The sequence below is a fragment of the Stomoxys calcitrans genome, chromosome 2 (genome assembly GCF_963082655.1).
Source record: "Stomoxys calcitrans chromosome 2, idStoCalc2.1, whole genome shotgun sequence".
NCBI lineage: Eukaryota > Metazoa > Arthropoda > Insecta > Diptera > Muscidae > Stomoxys > Stomoxys calcitrans.
In genome coordinates, this window is record NC_081553.1 from 75,402,326 (window position 1) to 75,414,933 (window position 12,608).

The 12,608-nt window shown below is 40.9% G+C and overlaps 1 protein-coding gene across 8 annotated transcripts in view; it reads left to right on the plus strand.

Annotated features, from left to right (window-relative positions):
- LOC106083468 (ankyrin repeat domain-containing protein 50) overlaps nucleotides 1–12,608 on the plus strand; it is a 266,226-nt gene that overhangs the window by 190,642 nt on the left and 62,976 nt on the right. For all 8 annotated transcript variants that reach the window (XM_013246507.2, XM_013246508.2, XM_013246506.2 and 5 more), the window contains one exon: nucleotides 1,050–1,093. The gene's annotated coding sequence lies outside the window, so the exon portion shown is untranslated. The remainder of the gene's footprint in view (nucleotides 1–1,049; nucleotides 1,094–12,608) is intronic.

The following is a 12,608-nucleotide window of genomic DNA, read 5'->3' on the forward strand; positions in this document are numbered from 1 at the left end:
AGTCGAAAACGATCATGGTCCAAGCATGGTGAACCAGCTCAAACCACTTCAAAGGCTGATATCCACCAAAAGAAGGGGATGCTGTCTGTTTGGTGGGATTGGAAGGGTGTGGTATATTTTGGGCTGCTTCCAAGGAACCAAACGATTAATTCGGATGTTTACTGTCAACAATTGGACAAATTGAATACAGCCATCAAGAAGAAGCGACCAGAATTGGTCAATCGTAAAGGTGTCATATTCCACCAGGACAACGCTTGACCGCACACGTCTTTGGTCACTCGCCAAAAACTGAGTGAGCTTGGCTGGGAACTTCTGATGCATCCACCATTTAGCCCTGATCTTGCACCATCAGACTACCATTTATTTCGATCTTTGCAGAACTTCTTAAATGGTAAAACTTTCGGCAATAATGAGGCTATAAAATCGCACTTGGTTCAGTTTTTTGCAGATAAAGGCCAGAAGTTCTATGAGCGTGGAATACTAAATTTGCCAGGAAGATGGCAAAAGGTTATCGAACAAAATGGCAATTATATATTTGATTAAAGTTCATTCTAAGTTCTATTAAAAATGCATTTACTTTCTTTTAAAAAGTCCAATTACTTTTTAGGCAACCCAATATATGTGCAAAATTTTTAGCGGATAGCACTACGCGTTCGACCGCTATCGTGATTTCGACAGACGGACGGACATGGCTAATTCGAATCAGAATTTCGAGAAGATCAAGAATATACATGCTTTATGGGGTCGGAGATCAATATTGCGAGGTGTTACAAACGGTATTACTAGATTAGAATATCTCCATCCTATGGTGATGGGTATAAAAATTATTTCAATAATATAAGAGCAAATCAATTATAAGAGCAAATCTTTTGTTATAAATATTCATATATTATCATCCTCCTCAGAAAGCTAATTTGTTTTGAAACTAATTTATTCCCTAAAACCTACAATAACTTTATTTATTTATATTGTTTGTTTATTATTATTTTCTTTTTTAAAGACACATTTTTTGACCTAGCTTTTTAAATGAAAAATATTTTATATTACAGAAAACTATGAAATGGATTGTCTTACTTGAAATCACTAGTTGTGGGTAAGTTGTCTAAATTTGAAATACTAAAAGAAAAATTACTTTTAATTCGACCCCAAAATATATAAACCTTAAATTTCCACAACTTCTTGCAAACCACTCTAATACAGCTGTCCACTAACTTTAACATACGCCCACATTATTTTAATGTCATTATTATGAGAAAAAGCCAAACATATAAATAGGTTATAGAAAACCTATGTCTCCCTACGACTCCTCACTGCCACCCTACCTGCCTATTCTCTGTTATGCCGACACAAGCAAGTGCCATAATGCTTGATTATCTCAATGTCATTTGCACTGATTTTGATGCTGCTAAATATGATGACCCAACCTTTTATACTCCCCCTGAATAGCCATCCAACGCCATTCAGGACTGATTGAGTGTACATAGCATATACGTAAGAGTCTCTTGCAGCCAAGCATTCCCGAGAGGTTTCAAAGTCCTACTCAACCCTATTCAAATAATGTATGTCAATACTGTGCAAGATAAACGTTTATATTGTCTCTGTAATTGTTCGACATATGTAGGTCCATATGAAAGTAACGTTATACATATGTATATGTTGTTACGTGTGCATATGTGTTGGTGCACTTTTGTGGTGTATGTATATGTATGCACAAACTACTTATACATACATGAAGTTTTTTTTATCCATCAATAGAAGTGTTTGGCTACTGTCTACACCAAACCTAAAAGGTGACCGACAAACTACAAATAAACCAACACTACGTTAAAATAAAAGTGGCCAAGAGGAATACAAGGAGGAGTTGTAGGAGGACTGGCAGAAGAGAAAAATACGAAATGAAAAGCTTATTGCCTAAAACTGATGTCATTCGTATTAGCAGGTCATACACTGGGAAACTTTTTTTGTTTAGAAAAAAAATCAAAAATTTTACAAAATTGGTTTTTGTTTGTTTTTTTACTCTAACATAATTTTTCATTTAATATGCAAATATGAAACAGGGGCAAACTTCTCACATATCAATGAGTGCTGCCCGATTCAAGTTTAAGCTCAAAGATAAGGGGCCTCCTTTTTATAGCCGAGTGCGAGTACGAACGGCGTGCCGCAGTGCTACACCTCTTTGTGGAGAAATTTTTACATGGCTGTCATACCAAATGGTACAGTACCTCACAACTGTTGCCAACATTATATGCGACACATCTAAATATCCGAAGAGTTCACAAGTAACGATTTTTCCCATAATTTTTTAACCTTTCACTTTCCATGCTTGTACGGATTCATATTTCATTCAACGGGACTCACGGAGACACCGGAATTTTGGAATAATGAGGTGGATCAAGGCTTAAAAAAATGGTAAAGGAAGCCTTGGGGAGCTTCAAACCATTTAAGTCGCCCGGACCGAATGGAATATTTCCGGCCCTACTACAGAAGGAGGCCGACTATCTGGCGCCCCATCTGGCCACTATTTTCACAGCATGCTTAGGACTTGCATATATTCTAAAATCTTGGCAGGAGGCAAGGGTAGTATTTATACCCAAGCCCGACAAGGCAAGTTATGCAACCAAAGGCCTACATACCTATATTTTTTTCTACTCAACATCATGGAACATATTTTCGATACCATGATAAAGAGTAGGATATCCTGCGAACAGTTCAAATGCAAACAGCATGCCTTTGTCAAGGGAAGGTCGGTGGAGACTGCCCTACAAGAGGTTGTGCATAAAATAGAAGAATCCTTCGATGCCAAGACGTATACATTGGAGGTATGCATTGATATCGAGGGGGCTTTTAACAATATGCCGACCGACACACTGATCCAATCTTTAGACCAGTACCTGGTGCTTAAAGACTGGATAAACCAAGAACATTTGAATAAATTGTGGGTATCATGATATAAATATAAGGGAGAGAGTGGCACAGGGTACGGCAGGGTGGCATTTTATCACCACTCCCACGGGTGACTACCATAAATGACCTATTACAGATGCTGCTGAGGAGGGATTTGAACCCGTCTACTAGGGATAAGGATCCAAATCAGCTATGCAGAAAGACCGAAAGAGTCTTGCCATGGCATATGACTGGGCTAGACCCAGGGTTCTCAATGTTAACCCAGAGAAGACTGAAATCTGCGCACCACGTTTCCTCAATTTAACGATTTCGATATCTGACATGGTCAAATAATTAGGAATGATATTGTACAGGAAACTTCATTGGAAGTGTCACATTCAGAAGCGTTCCAAGAAGGCTCACAGATGTTGTGCACTATGAAGGACTTGTTGTGCACTCCAATTGGGGCCTGAATCCCAGGAGAGTTCACTGGCTCTGCAGTTGCGTGAACTGGTCTAATCACGCTCCTGAACCTTACTTACCCCTCAGTTGTTTGGCGGACTGCGGTAGAGAGGGATGAGGATCGCGCCCACTGGGGCACTGGAGACTTTTCTAGATATCCGAGCCATTGACATACAGATTAGGTATGACGCAGCCACAGCGGCTATGAGTCTTCAGGTAATGGGAGAATGGATACCATCGCGGTATAATCGAGGCGACGATAGGGAACCCGGATGTATTAGAAAAAGTTTTCGATCAGGTAACTGAAATGAACCTTGAAGTCGAGTGCGAGACACTGCTGCCAGAGTCACAGTCTTGGATTGACGGAATTCTGGTATTGCCATCTGGGAGATCATGCTATACAGATGGATCAAAGCTAGAGGACAGAGTGGGACTGGGGGTCTACATTGAGAACCCAGGGACTGAGATATGTTCTTGGCTGCCTGACCATAATACGATTCTGCAGGCAGACCTGGGCGATCACAAAATGCGTGAGGTTGTGTAGTGTTAACGCGAGGACGTCGAGTGTGAACACCTTTACGGACAGTAAAATGGCCATCAGGGCAATAACAACCTGGACGGTAAGGTCACGAACAGTCTTCGAGTGTAAGAAGGAGATTAACACCTCCTCTGAGAATGGCACAATCCGCATTGTTTGCGTGACTGGTCATAGCGGAATAAGGGGGAATGAAAGAGCAGAAGATTTGGCAGTGAAGGCCAGAGAACTACCGTCGATGTACTTGGTTAACCCGAAGCCTTTCAGGTCGACGCAGTCCGATTTAAGGGCGTGCTGCTTGAGTAGTAGTTCCAAGCGATAATTTCTGCAGTAGCTGTGAGGACATCAATGAAGGGGAAAGTCTAGAACATCTTCCGTATGCATGCCCCGCATTGACAAGCGGAAGGAGTTCCACTTTAAGTTCTCTTCTCTTTGAAGACATGTTTTAGTTGATGTATACATTCGCTAACCGATATGTTGCCGTCTATCTTCTTCTCCTGTTTCTGTAGTAGTTTTCAAGTAAGTCTAATTGGAGACTGCCATTAAAACCTTATCTGCAAATGCAAATTTGCCCATGAATATTCCACTAAAGAACAGGGGCAAACTTCTCACATATCAATGAGTTTAGACCGATTTTAGTTTAAGCTTAATGATAAGGGGCCTCCTTTTTATAACCGAGTTTGAACGGCAAAGTCTGACACCTCTTTTGAGAAGTTTTAATATGGCATAGTACCTCTCAAATGTCGGCAGCATTAGGAGGGTGTAATCAACGCAGAAAATTGTATAATAGTCTCGCCAGGATTCGAACCCAGGCATTCAGCGTCATAGGCGGACATGCTAACCTCTGCGCTACGGTAGCCTCAAAAACCTTATCTAACTTTACATTTACTTCGCTCCTTCTCCAATTCTTTCGGCAAATTCTTACCTAGATTTTTCGATTCTATCCGCGGCGGTGCCACGGTATATGAATTTGCTGACTATCTCAAAGTTATACTTTTCAACTTCCTTTGTATGCCTGGGAATACAAAGCGTTCCAAAAGATGATACCATCCACTTTGTCTTATTTTAATTTACTGTCATTACCACTTTCACCGACACTCTATCGATCTTTACAAAGGCTGCAGTTTCTACTTCATGTGTCCCGACTCATAATATCGATGTCGTTGGCATAGGCGAGCAGCATGTGGTTGGTACCTTGTGAGTAGTGTGCCACACCTATTCTCCGCATCGAGAGGATCGGCTTCGATTTAATTATAGATAAATGATTTTCTTTGGAGATTTCTCTTATGTAGTTTACGTTTTTGTTATACGATTTAAAAAAAATTAACCAGCAATAATATCCATACTCCTGGTCGTACCACGGATTCATTGTGGGAGGCTTTTCATATCGAAGTACTGATATTTAGGCAGTTTCTTTGGAGTTGTTTTTTTGATTTTTTTTTAGTACAATCCTATGTTGAAATCACAACATTGGTGCAGTTTGGAAGTACATCCAGATTCCCAAAAACTACACGTTAAAATTGTTTGCCATTTTTCTTGTTTTTTCTCAGTGTCCTGCCCTAATACAACTCACCAACTACTACAGGTAAGGAAATGACACATCAGGTTTTTATTCCACTTCACCTTTTACTCTTCTCTTCGTACAACACTCTATGGCTGTGTTTGGCTTGTGTATTTCTGTGACAGCTTTTAAGCTGCAAATGTAGTACAGTGTACTGTGAATAGTCTAGCGCAGACAAGGAAATACATACATACACACACATATAATGTCCTGTTTGACAACACAAAAGCCTTTTGGTGCTTATTTTGGGGGAATATCCCAATGACAACTACAACCATGGTATAATACATTACCAGGACACGACATGTGGCAGGAAGTCGAATGCTAAACATTCAATTACAGACAAGCTTTTGATACACACCAAGACACATGAACGCCGTTAAATACTTCAACAAAGCTAATATTGTTGATGCAGGTGCAGAGTGGAGAACGTTCGAGAGAAAGCGATATTATGTGGAGAGTTTTGTTTTATGAAGGAACTGACAAAACTAATGGAATCCAAGAAATCATACCAGATTCGATTGTTACGGGGACTACATCATTGATGACCTGTCTTGGCATCATGGGTATACTCCATGTAAAAAATTGCAAATCAGATACAAATTGTTGCTTCTAGGGATCGATCGATTTATATGGAGACAACACATACCACCTGTCAGATACTAAATTTCAGCCAAATAGTACAAAAATGTTTGCTTCTAGGGGCTCAAAGAGCCGAATACCGAGTTCGACTTATGGAGGCTACATTTTTGTATAGGTATATCTGAGCAGGAATTATTTTGTGTTTTGGAGGCAACAAATGTACTTCACATATCAAACTTCATCAGAAGAGTATAAAAATTGTGGCTTCTAAGGGCTCTAAAAGGCTACCACTGCTAATGGAATTATCAGAGTGGAATTTGGTGTGGACATTGGAATGCATAAACTCCACACACCAAATTTCACCCAAGTTAGAAAAAGTTGAGGCTTGTTGGGGCTCAAAAAGTCAAAATGAAGTACCATATCCAATAATGGGGCTATATAAAAATCTTAACCCATATATCCTCAAACCCCCACGAAATAATTAAGAAGGACTATAGCTTTAATTGGCTATGACAGAACATTTGACCCTTTAGCCGAATGTAGAATAGCGTTCCAAGCGCCTCGATCTTCTGCGCTCCTTCTATAATCTCTGACAGAAAGTTTCCAGGTGTCTCTCTCCAATTGATCTTTCCATCGGGCTCTGTGCCGTCCCGGTTTGCATGTATCATCGTCTTTTCTTTCAAAAGATTTCTTTGCTGGAGCTTCTTCATCTATTCTGACAACACGACCTAGCCAACGCATCAGTTGTATTTTGATACTTGTAACTACTCTGTCGACGTCTTACAGCTCATACAGTTCGTGGTTTATATGACACCGATACTCTCCATTAATGCAAACTAACCCATAAATTGTACGAAGAATATTTCTCTCAAACACTCAAAGTACTCGTCTGCTTTCACAAGTACCCATGTCTAGGAACCATATAACAACACGGGAAATATCAGTGTCTTGTATAGTGTTACCTTCGTCTGTCGTGAGGTGGCCTTGTTTTTAAATTGCTTACTCAATCCAAAGTACCATCTGTATGCCAGAGTTATTCTTTGCTTTATTTCAAAACTGTTGTCATTTGTTTCCGAAAAGTTACTGACTATATCAAAGTTGTGGTTCCCAACTTTCTCCGTTTTCTTTATCTGAGAGGTTGTACAAGGCGTTTTGGAAGTTGATACCATTAATTTCGTTTTATCTCCATTAACTGTCAGATCCATTTTCACTGGTTCCCTTTCAATTCTTTCAAAGGCTGCAGTTACTACTTCTGGTGACCGACCCATGACATCGATGTCGTCGGCATAGGCGAGTAGCATGTGTTGTCTTGTGAGTAGTGTGAGGAGATCACACGATAGGCTGTCTCCTTATCTGAAACCTCGTTTGGTATTGAATGGTTCGGAGAGTTTCTTTCCTATACTTACAGAGGAACGTGTATCAGCAAGTGTAATTCTGCAGTCTTATTAATTTTGCATGGATACCAAACTCAGACATGGCTTAAAATACCTTTGAATGTATAGGGCTATCGAAAGCGTCTTTGTCTTTCTCAGGGATTTTCCAGGATTTGGTGCAGTATTAATATCTGGTCCAGGGTGGATTTACCAGGTCTAAAGCCTTATTGATATAACCCAATTATCTGGTTGAATATAGGTTTTAATCGTTCAAACAGTACGCTCGAGGGTATCTTGTATGCGATGGGGAGGAGACTTATTCCTCTATAGTTGACACATTCCGTCTTGTCTCACTTCTTCTGTACGGTACGTAGTATGCTAAGGTTCCAATCATCGGGTATGCGTTCTTCTAACCAGATCGCGCAGACAAGCTGATGCATACGCCTTATCAGCATGTCGCCTACGATCTTGAATAGTTCAGCGGGCAACCCGTCGGCCCCTGCTGCCTTGTTGTTCTTCAATCGGGTCACAGCTACTTGGACCTCATTCTGACTAGGAGGCAAACATTCTATACCATCAGCACTAGGGTTGGTTCTGCGGTATCCTTGTATGCGATGGGAAGGAGACTTATTCCTTTCTTGTGTACGGGACATAGTATGCTGAGGTTCCAATCATCGGCTATGCGTTCTTCTAGCCAGATTGCGCAGATAGGCTGATGCATGCGCCTCATCAGCGAGTCGCCTATGATCTTGAATAGTTTAGCGGGCAACACGTCGGCCCCTGCAGCCTTGTTGTTCTTCAGTCGGGTCACAGCTACTTGGACCTCATTCTGACTAGGAGGCAAACATTCTATACTATCATCAGGGATTGGTTCTGCGGTATCCTCTTCGCCGCCAAAGTCGGACATTTGCAGCTGGGTAAAATGTTCTTTCTATATCCTCAGCACACTATTTGTATCTGTTACCGGATTTCCTTCTTTGTCTCAGCAGGAAAATGTGCCTGTACCAAAGCCATCGGTTTGCTGTTAGATTCTTTGGTAGAATTTCTGGACTTTATTCTGAAACCTGTACATCTCAATTCGGAGGCGTTTCTCCTCTCTCGTTTTCTCCCGATACCTCTCCTTCATCTGGCGCATTGCTACTGATTACGGGGTTGCTCTGTATGCCTCATTCTTGGCTTCAATGGCATCTCTACACTTCTGGTCATACCATGGGTTTCTTTTGGGATGCTTCCGGTACCCAAGTACGGATTAGGCGGCATTTTTCATGGAGTGGGTAATGGATTGCCACTGAGCCGTTATATCAAGCAGTTGGGTCAGTCGAGTGGAGTATACCATTGCCAACTGTTGTGTTTGCAGCTTTTCAATGTCCAGCTTCCGTGCAGTGTTAGATCGTACTTTTCTCGCCATACTCAAACTGGTGCGAAACTTTTACTGCAACAAGGTAATGACCCGAATTTATATTTGTTCCACGGATCGATCGTACATCTAACACGCTGGACGAATACCTTCCATCTATCACAACGTGATCAATTTGGTTTCTCTAGTTTTGATCCGGTGACAGCAATGTTGCTTTGTGATTTTATTACGTTGAAATCTGGTGCTGCTAATTGCCGTGTTTTTTTTTGCCGCGGCGAAATCCTCAACTCACTAGCGGACGTTATCTCGTAGAGGCAAAATTTTTCGACTGTTGCGCCAAAGATGTCTTTCTTCCCTATCTTCGCATTAAAATCTTCCAGAAAGATTTTAATATCATGGGCGGGACAGAGGTCGTATTCTCTCTCCAGGTGATCGTAGAAAATATCCTTGGTATGCCCGTTCTTGTCTTCCGTTGGGGCATGGACACAAATAAGGCGGATGTTGAAGAATTTGGCTTTATGCGGATTGTGGCTAGCCTCTCATTCACCAGAGTAAAGCTGAAGACAAGGTGTTTCAGTCTCCAACTAACCACAAATCCACACACAAATTCATGCCTCGTGTCATGGCAGCTTTGTAAAGTTCGCCACCGTTTGGGTTGTTGTGACGCCATTCCCGGTCCATCGCACTTGCTGTAAGGCGGTAAAATCTGACTTGTACTTTTCCAATACATCCGCCAAAGCGTATACTGCACCTTCTCTATAAAGAGTCCTGACATTCCAGGTTCAGATCCTCAAATCATGGTTCTTTTTTCGTTTGCGTGGGTCGCCAAAGTTAGGGGAGTCCGTTCTTTCTATTGTTTTGTTTCTCATAGCAATTCTTCTTCCCAGCACCTCATCCACTTGGATTTTGTGGGATCGCACGCATATCCCTCGATGTCGCTAACCGCTTTCTCCAAGATCCAACGCTAACTTCCAGCTGCCCCTAACCTGCGAACAGACGCTGGTAATTAAGAAGTATTTGTGCAAAATTGCAAGTGGAAACTTTATTCGTTCGTTATAGTATATTCCCACCCTAAGGTAGTGGGATGTAAAACTCCGAGTCACTTAAATATTTAGCTCATTGTGATATAAAAACAGAAGAAGAAGGGAGAGTGTCCTCAAGTATATACCGTCAAGATAACCATATCAAATGTTTACATCATCTAAGGAATGAGAACCTTATTTGGACCTCCTTAGGGTTGGTAATGCGAAAAGCTGCATACCCATCCTAGTCTTTTCCATCAGAGATTCTTTAGCTGATATTGACTGATATATTTTTTTTCCAGGTCCTAGCCTGACCACTACTTGCAACCTGTTTCACTCCATAGCACTAACAAATCAGTTATACCCAGCTGCCAGTAAAAGTAATAAAAAGAAAACTTTTCTTCAGTTGACAGGGCCTAATTGAGAATGAACTTTTATGCCAACCGTTGGATATACCTTTACCCTGACATGTATAGGAGGGGTTCAAAGATTCCCTCTTTTTTAATTCCATTTCAAGTTAATGAAACAAATTTGTTGAAGCACATAAAGTTGTGCTTAGAATCAAACATAAATTTATGTTAGGTCTCCCCACATTTCAAGGTATTGTGAGAAAAAATTTTCGGTGGGAAAACAGACTGCTCCTTCAGCAGCCTCTTTTAATGGCCTAAAACAACCTAAAATATTTACTCAAGGCAAAAGTTATCAAATCCTTTTGGCCATTTACCAGCATAACTTTTGCCATTCAACCATTCATGCATGCATCCATGGGGCATGCTTACATCTTTATTATCACCCACCCAATTGAATAAGAAAGGGGGCCAATGGGAATAAAAACTAAAGCCATCAATGAACAAATAATACTCCTTACATGTCACAGACAGACAGATGGACGGAAGGACAGACACACAGACAGACAGCAGGACAAACTTAATGGTGTCCTTAATGTAAGACTCTAGAGGAAGTAGAAAAAAGTGTTCATACGCTACGTGCAACGGAAACAAGTAAAGGAGGAGCCTTTCGTATACCAACAAAAATAGGTGACGTTATAGCAGCAGTCAAGGATGCGGGGTACTGCTGTCACATTATGGCACAATACAAAACAAAATGTCACATACACCCCCATCCCTTTTGTGCCTAACTCATGTGTCACATACTATGTGTTGTAAAACTTTCATAATGTTTTCGGATGAACGTGATGTCTTTGTCATTTCTGTTGTTTACCTTTTCCACTTTGAAGCAAATACCACAGAACCATCAGAAACAACATCAGCATCAGCAACACCAGCAGCATCAGCAGAAAAAGCTCCATAGCGAAAATCTTCTAAAAGCCCTTCTGGGAATGAAAGATCCCTACTTAGATAATGTCTGTCGCTTGGTATACAATTAGAAATGGTTTTGGATAGACCTAAAAGCCTTAGGCAGAGTTGCCGTGTTTTTTGGAATTGCTACCAAAGAATGGTTGCCTTTCTGGGCAGTTATTTAGAAAAAAGTTTGGATGAAAATCGGGTTTCCACAAAACTTACATAAAAATTAAATTTCCATGAAATTTTTCATAAAAATTGTATTTTAAAATCAATTAAAAAAAAAATTTAAGTAAAATGTTGACAACATTTTTTATAAAATTCAAATTTCAACGAAATTTCCCATTTTTTAAGGTCATTGTCGGGAGATGGAAAAAGTCGGGGTGATGACATAGGTCAGCAAGGCAAAACAAAAAACTTTAAGGGCAAAGTACGCCCCATCCCAAAAAATCCCACCAAAACAGCATATAGGCCGACGAGTATATGAACATGGACCATGTCTACCTATAACGTTGAAGGCAAAATATCAATACCTGGTTCTCGATTCTAAACTGACCTGGTAGAGGAATACGAAGAAAAAGAACTATACGCCTTCTCTGACTGCTGGTGAATGCTCGGTAGGATGTGCGAAGTTAACCCCAGTATGATTTACTGAATGTACATAGCCCTTGTCAGACCATAGCTAACATATGAGACAGTGGTATGATGGAAGACTGTGGTTAGAAAGACTCGAACTAGGGAGTTCGAGTAAGTGCAAAGATTGTCCTATCGATTTCATAATTACGAGGGCGTTGATATTTACCCCGTAGACAAGTTTCGAAGCGATGCTGGATAGACTACCTATTACGGTTTATGTTCGGTACTCTGCTATTAAGGTTGTAATAAGGCTAGTGGACCTAGGCATTCTGAAAGTGGACGGGTACGGCCCCAGTTTTATTCTGAATACTATAGATGCAGAGGGTCCACTGTGTTAGGTCTCAAACCACCTGAAATCCAATGTTATGACGAATCGGAAACTGAGGAAGATCTCAGGCTGCCTGGCAACAAAGTCTATTCAAGACTGATGTTGTTTGAGGAAAATAAGACCATGGTCTGCTTCGAGAAACTCGATATCAGTTTGTCACTGAGACTGCCATACGAGTATACGCTCTTTCAGGTATGGGTCTCTGCTATTACAATAGCCGCAATTGAAATTCTGGGAAAGGATCTCCTACCCTCGAAATTAACGATTTATGTGTATGGTATGGTGACATATAGGCTTGTGACATAGCGCTGAGTTGGGATCTACCACTCCGAAACTCAGGATTTACCTCATTACATAGCTATGACCCGGTATCCTGAGCACGATGTTATTCCAGGAGTTGAAAAAGCTTGTCCTAGGCGAGCGAACGAGTCACCGGTCTTGCAAACGAGCCATTTGTAGAACAACACAACAAATTTCCCGATACTTTTTGTACAAACATCGTAGTAGAGGAGATAACCAGTGCGGAATACGTAGCGAAGTGGTAGACTGTACATGGATGCCGAACTAC